Genomic DNA, 8403 nt, shown 5'->3' with positions numbered 1-8403 from the left:
ATGCTTCACCCTGTAACTTACAAGATGCTCCCAAACTTCATCAATACCCTGCAAAAGCAATTTCCATCCATACAAATAGAGAGTTAGGGACTTGAACCCCATCACCACAGTGATTGTGGCTACACCCTGCTCTCTTCGAGAGCAGGGGAGGGGATGAACTAGATTTATCTTACCCCCTCCCCTCCTCCCATCTACAAAAAAGAATGAGAATCAGTAGGCATATGAGATTTAAAAACCAAATAAACATCCTAATTAAATAATCCAAAAGATGTTTGGGGGATATTTTATAAAGCCTACAAAATATGATGTCTTAGAGATAAACAAAATACCAACATTGTGTCCAAAATCATAACATTGTGTCCAAAGTCATAACATCCAAGCACTATTTCATCTCCTACTCACTATTGTCACTCTCATCAGTTGAGTCATGATCACCAAATACAATTCTCACATTTGTCCTCTCTCTCTCTTTATACATAACTCTAGCAAGATTGCATCACAGAACTCCAGAATGATCTTTTGGCATAAGGACATAGAGACCCCATACAAATCTGCTTATTAGGGATGGCCTAGCTAGATTCATCTTTTGTGTTGAGAGAGAGAGAGAGAGAGAGAGAGAGAGAGAGTATATAGTAACATGATATTTGAAGATTGTGAAAAGATACGAGTTGATTTGTTTCCAAATATGTGCACATCTTGGAACCTTTGAAATTCACAGAAAAACCAGGGCTGCCATAGAAAATGGGGTGGTTAATTAATTAATGCCACCAAACAAAGAAAGATTTTGGTGGCCTATTCTTTTCTTTTTTAACAATATACATAAAACATCTATATTATACAATAAAGTATTATAACTATCCATTTTTTGTACAATACTAAAATTAAGCAAGATAAGATTGAACATATATAATAATCTTAGTATTATAATTAAAGAATATATAAACAACTGTTATAATATATTATATTTAGTAGATATTTATGTATGTATCTCTCTCTCTCTCTCTCTCTCTCTCTCTCTCTCTCTCTCTCTCTCCACTCGACATACAAATGTAGAAGGTTCTTCAACACCATGGCATACTTCCATCACAAAGGCTTGATATTCTCTTGGCCATCAAATTGATATTGGCTCAAGCAGGCATTACCATTAGTTGATCATGGCTAATTTACCTCATACACATGGTCATATTCATTTTCTTTCAATTACTTTTCCATGGCTTAGTATACCCATGGTATCATTATCTCATATTCTCATAGAACCTTGGGGCCTTCTGTAGATGTTAATATACATATATATATATATATATATATATATATATATCAATGTGCATGGCATACAAAGCTACACTTTACTTGTTCAAAGTTGCACACAGAATAAGCTTGAAATTCTTTACCACAATACCTACTCTCTATAAAGCCTCATTTAAAGGGAGAACTAGAAATCCTAATCTTATGAGAAATCCTTAATCAAGTTCTACTTATTCCTCTAAAAGAAACTATTGAATAAGCTCATTTACACTAATCCTAGCCCTAGTGAAAATTATGCCAAATTGAAATTATTATCTAAGGAGGCTCAAAGCAATAATACACACATTTATGGTTGAGTAATAAAGCATATTAGCACTTACTTAAACAAGGCTCAAAGCAATAATACATAGAGATGCCAAGTTCACTTCAAGATTTTGGACAACGTTCTTTGAAGCCATAGGAACTTCCTTAGATCTCAATACGGCATATTATCCCAAGAAGGATGGACAAATTGAAAGAGTGAACCAGGTGATTGAAAATAGTTTGTGAGCCTATTGTGGAAGATAACCTTGAAGGTGAATAAATAATTAACATTCGGTCGAGTTTTCCTACAATGCTTCATAATAGCAACGCTATTAAACATGAGACAATTAAGGCCTAAAATTTCTTGATGAATATGCTTGGCAAAATTGCCTTTATATACAAGATTTGAAAAGGAAATCTCTTTTCTCCAAAACTAAAGCACACTTTTATTTTTTTTTTAAAAATTCTATAAAAAATATCACTTCTAAGCTTTGAAGCTTGTCTTAAGCAAGGCTTAGTGAGCAAATATTTGCTCAAAACACAAACTTAATCTCATTACATCAAGGTGCCTCTTAAATAGCTCCAATGAGCTCAAATCACCACACAAATAAGTGGTTCAAAACATGCCAATCAAGTCACTGTAAATGTTCCCACAACACCAAGTGACAACCATAACTTCTTGAATATTATACACATTTCTTCTACCCTTTTCACTTTTTACAAACTATCCAAACACAAGTAACCTTTGCCTAAAGAACCATACCTAAGCAATAAATGCTCCTCTTGAACATAACAATAGGCCACCATTAAATTTAGTTGTATTGTCTACTTGTATTAAAGTTAAGTCATATTTTCTACTCATATATAGCTTACAAAAAATCTTAGTTCTTTACATGTGTAATTATGGCAAAATCCACATGGGTTTTATGTCTATCAACCAAACCTGCATTTTGATTTTTTACGATACTTTCACCGAGGGTTTTCATTTTTTACCCATGTACATACTACAATACTACATTTTTTACTCGTGTGCACAGTACAATATTACGTTTTTACTCATGAAAGACACTACCATATTACACTTGCACACACACACATTTTTTACTCATGGAAGACACTACCATACTACACTTGCACACACACACACACACATCAATACAACTAGCAAGATGGAAATCATCACTTATGTCCTTCTAGCCTATCTATTATTGATATGCAAGGCCTACCAGCCCCCACAAAATATTTCATGTGCCCCTCTCTAAATCTTCTATTTGGGGCTCAAATCAAAATCTAGATTATTGCAATCTCCTACTTGTGTATTGGATATATTTTATTTTCCTTTTTTAGTAATCTAAAATGATATAAAAACAAAAACGTCATGCATTTGATTATTGCAATCTCCTACTTCTGTATCGTATATCAATTTATTCTTATGTGATCTAAAATGATATTAAAAATGCAAACAAGCATTTAACAGCTCTAATATAGATTCTATAACTCACTTTATAAGTTACTACAAAACATCAATATGATTTCAAGTCTATATGGCCTTTATAACCCTTTTGTCTTCACGTTTAATATGTTGAACACAATCACGGATCATTCCATATGACCTTGCATGAACATGTCAAGCTTCAAAGATTGACCTTCATCTACTTGGTAGTGGGCTATCCGTTTGTGGACACCAATAAGATAATTTGGCTACCAAACTTAGCCAAAATGTTCCTACAATTTTGGTGCTAAAACCCACATTAATTGTTGTATTCAGCTTGCTCCAAAATCTCCTAAAAGTCATGTAAAAAAGACACTAAATGAGTCGGCATTTACTAACCACTTGGCAGCAAGTCACTTACTACTATGTCTACTAACCACTTGGTAGCAAGTCATTTACTACTACATTTACTAACCACTTGGTAGCAAGTCAGTACTGCATAATACCTCAAACTACCATCAAATTTGTGATGCTACATCAAGGAATGGGCTATCCATTTAGGGACACTAAGAAGATTTTTGGCTACCATACATAGCCAAAATGTTCCTACAATTTTGGTGTTCAAACGTACATTAGTTGTTGTATTTAGCTTGCTCTAAAATCTCCTCAGAGAGTGACATGAAAAAGACATTGAATGGATCCACTACTAGCTCTTGAAGTATAAATGACATAAATTGCAAGTTTTAAAAAATCTTTTTCTAATGAAGTGGGTGTAATGAAAGAGGCGTTTGTACATAAGGAGAGGCTCATGGGCATGGTTATGGCCGGTCAAGTATGAGGCCCAACATTAATGAGTGTGAAATGGTGGGCAAGTATATAAGTGAATATTGTAACTAAGGTCATAACACACTTTTACTAATGAAATCATACTTCTTGGAGCTCCATGCTTCTATGACTATGGTGGTACTCCCTCTACTGCATGTGGTACTCTATCATGAGTGCATGTGGTACTCCATTATGAGTGCAATCTTTCTTTTCCCCATCATTACAATGGTATCAGAGCCTTGTCTTTGATCCAAGATTTTTGAAAATTTTAAAAAATTCTTAATTTTCTTGGAGTTTCTTGGGAATTTTCTTAATCGAGAAATGGGGCATGGGGAGTGTGGAATGCTGAAATTTTCTTGGATTCTGATTTGATTAATGTTTTGGGGGGCTTGGGGTCACTATGGACCAAAAATTGGGGCAACCGCTCCAAAATTTGAGGAACAGGACCAAAATTGGGGGAAGATTTGAACTGATCATGATTAGTGAACTAATCCAAAACATTTATGATCTTCCCTTCTTCTCCACATGTTTGATTCTGAGGGAAAATAGGGTTTCATCCTCTTGCCATTGTGTAGCATGATCTAGGGTTTTTAAGGAAGCATCTTAGGAGCTTCCCATTGATCTAGGGTTTTTAAGGAAGCAACTTATGAGCTTCCCATTGATCTATTGGATGCCTTGCTTCACGTTTTTTTTCCCATGGAAAATCACAAACCTACATGCTGATTTTGGAGGTTCTTGATGCCATTTTGCTGCGATCCATGCCCCATGTAGCAAGCTTACCTTTGCTTAACCTAAACCTAAGCTTAGGCAAGCTTAGCATTGCAACAAGTTCAAACAAGTGCGTTTCTCTTGGCTGCGTCTGTCTACTTCGTGCTGCGCACATTCGTGGAGAGTAGGCATGAAGAGAAGCCGTGGCAGAGGCAATTTCGACCTTCAAATCACGGGCAGCAGCAACGTTTCGACGATTTTGACGTAGCAGCCACCTACGGAGGTTAAACAATTTAATCATTTTGATTAGGCTCGTTTTTTGGGAATGCGCTGTACATTTCATGCGTTTCTTTTCTTGAGAGCTTCTATAATCAAGCTTAGTAAGAGATGCAACCATGGGGTATGGACATTTTGGATGTCATAAGCTAATATGAAATTCGAAAGTCAGTGCTTCTTGGTGTTGAGATTGAAGTTTTTTTTCCAACAAGGGGTCTCATAAAAGCATTAAAATCATGACTAGGAGCAAGATTGATGTGTTGGGATTCCATATTGATGCATGAGATGATTTGCTTTCATTCCATGCCAATTGGACTCTCTAGGGTACATGCAATGATAATATGCATTGCCAATTAGCTTTGGAAGCCCCTTGCATGTTCAATGTGCCTACCCTTGAACTAATTTTGGAATGCATCATATGAGCCCTTGATTTGCTTAAGCATTAAGCAAACATCACTCCTTTGGGGTTCATTGAACCAATTGGAGTCTACTTGCCATATGATTGATTGATTGGTTCATTGACGAGAGCCATGGAGTAAAGGCAAAAAGGGTTGAAGTGATGAAAATCAGTGAGTTGTGCTTGTGAATCACATGATTCTGGATGCTATGTGGATGTTGTTTTTGTGGTGATTGATGTGACGAAGCCACTTTGGATGAATGGGGAAAGCATGAGTACATGCTCTTTATATTGATGAAATGAAATAGCATGTCATGCTAAAAACATTGTAAGTGCTCTATCTTATCCTTTTGAAGCTAAATCCACTTACACTTCACTTGTATCCCACTTTAATTCATAGTATCTAGTATGCTTGTGAGGGTACCTCGGGCATTGGAGGAGAGGCTCAGGGGGAACATGGCATGAACTCTCCTTGTCATGGGTGCTTTTGGTAAAGCAGCAAGGAAGGGGATTAGGTACTTGGATGTGAAGACTTGGCCCCAACTTATGCCTAGAATCGGACTAGGTACGAGGGTGGGAAGGCTTGGTCGAACGATCAGCCAAGCATAAAGCTCTTCTTCGACACATAATCGACCATATTGCAAGAAGGAAGCATGCTTGACTTTCAGCAAAAAGTCAAAACAGAGAGGTATTGGGGTGCTCAAAGTGGTGATCCCAGGGTGATAGAAGTGTTCATCTCGTCAAAGCAAATGCAGCAAACTAAAGAAATCCAAATTTGGTTGCCATTTGCTATATTAACCACTTGGTAGCATGGGGAATCGAGGAAGGCCATCGAGATCTCAAGCACAAGTGCTCATGGAAGACAACCAAGCTTATGTTGATGCCATGAAGTTGTTCGTGTGTGATTTGGTACAGGTGGGTGATACTCCATTGAGTGAGAATCCACATTCCAATGTTGAGAATGGGCAAAGTTCAAGGGCTATGCAACAAGATAGAGTATGAAGGAATGCCGACGCACACTAATGGACATGATCAAATCTCATTGGGTAACATTACTTTGGATATGTTAAGGATTGCTCTTACCGATGCAATCAAAGATGCTAAAAAAGAGGTGTTCTACATTAGTAGTGAGATTGTGCGGCAAGGCAATGAGAATGCAATGTTGATGCATCAAATGGTGGACAAGTTGGATGAAAGGTTTGCAACTCTTGAAGACCCGATTTTAGGTGTACAAAGGGGTGTGGACAGGTTTGATCATGCACCGAATCCACATGGGAATCTTGGTGGTATGCAAGGAAAGTCCAATATGCCTTTAAGAGATCATCAAAGTGGACATATCACGGGTTCTAGGTTGGGAAAGCAGCCCATAGTTTTGGATCCCATGGAAGGCCCTTTAAGAGGTGTTTACAATGTTAGTGGGAGATGGGATATTTCGCACAATACCCTTGGTTGTTCTACATTGGAATCACCAAGAGACAAAGATGTGAAAGACAAGATTACACCTCCCAAGTTCAAAGGGGTGAATACAACCACCAAGGAATTGGAAGAATGGACTAGCAAGATGCAGATGTACTTTGCATTGTATCCCTGTGAGAGGAAGAAGACAAAGTATAATTTGCCGTGTTGCATTTGGAAGATTATGTCCATTTACGGTGGCGTTTTACTCAACATGAAGGCTTTGCATTTTGCCACTTGGGAGGCATTCAAAGATGCCATGTTTCAAAACTTCACATCTCCATTGGAATGATTGAGAGTAGACCTGCTATGACTGGTGAGAGGAGGACACAGGAAGGGAGAGCTGCTCTAGTTTTAGTGGGGTTACTGACTAATTGATGCTAGGTATTATCAGTTAACCCAACAAATGGAAAATTTAAATTTGAGTTTGTTGAAAGGAGGCAGGACTGCGCCTAGGGCAGGAGATAGAGAAGGAATGAGAGGCAAGGACAGAGGAGGCCCAAACCTAAATGTCCAATGCCTTAATTGTATGGAAAGGGGACATATCTCCCCTCAATGTCCTTATCCAAGAAGAATGGGTGGAGATGTGTACCCTCTCGTACCTAGAAGAGAGGAAAGGCCTGATGTTAGAAGGGAAGAGGAAATTCCACACCCACTAGGACCTAAAGTTTAGCTGCCACAACCTTGCAAATGGGCCCAAACCAAGTGAGGTGAATCTGATTGGAAGAGATGAGGAAGCAGATATGTTAGCCAACAAGAGAACTAGGGGTGCAGAAGGTGAAGATGAAGTTAGAACATCCAGAAGGAAAAAGGGGAAGCAAATTGAGGACTAAGTCAAAGAAGAGAAGAAAAAGAGCAGACCCAGGAGTCGTTTACGCATGGAAGATTTTCCACCAGAGATGTAGGTGGAAGAATATGACCTGAAGAAGAACCTCTAGCAAAAGGGACCTTCTTTGTCTTGGCCTCAGCTGCTACAGATGTGCCCTAAAGTCAGGAGGACCTGGAGCAAGCTTGTTAGTACAAGGATTTCCAAGGAGCAAAAGAAGAAAGTAGGACAGCTGAATATTGTACGTGTCAAAGGAGACAAATTATCTGCTTGTGGATGCTTGGATAAATAAATTCAAAGTGCCTAAAGTGTACATTGATGGTGGTGCCCAAGTTTTTTTTATGACTCAACAAACTATGGAAGCCTTAAGACTCAAGGTGACTGCACCATTAGAATTCAAAGTAAAAATGGCCAATAATGTAAAGGTTAAATGTTTGGGAGTGGTGTTGAGGTTGCAAGTGACTATCCTTAGGCTGGAAGCTGAGCTTGGATGTGCATGTCATGCCAGCAAGGATAGAGGCTTATCCTTTGATTTTGGAATGAGAGCAGGGCAAGATTAGTGGGATGACATAATTTTGGGTTTGGATCAGCTTGCTAAAAAGAAAATCAAATATGACATGGCTAAAGGGAGAGAATTAATCCCAAAGAATTCTTCAGAGGATGAAGATGAAGATGCAGAAACCAATTCCATAGATGGTACTGAAATAGAGGATTCTAAGACAGAAGAGGAAAGCCCAGAGGATGATGAGGGGGAAGTTCCATTGCTAGAACTAGACACATATCTCATGTGCATATCTCTACAGTTGTGTACAGAAGAAGGGGAGAAGGTAGAAGACGAGATTGAAGAGTCAGCCAAAGAAGAAGTTTTACAGAAGATGCTTGCTAAAGATCTGACAGTGGTTTGAGAAGAAAGAATACTTGATAATGATGTGGCAG

This window comes from Cibotium barometz, chromosome 42 (assembly GCF_041138505.1).
Source record: "Cibotium barometz isolate CiBa-2024 chromosome 42, ASM4113850v1, whole genome shotgun sequence".
NCBI lineage: Eukaryota > Viridiplantae > Streptophyta > Polypodiopsida > Cyatheales > Cibotiaceae > Cibotium > Cibotium barometz.
The sequence above is the reverse complement of the archived record's forward strand: the minus strand, read 5'-3'. Positions refer to the sequence as shown.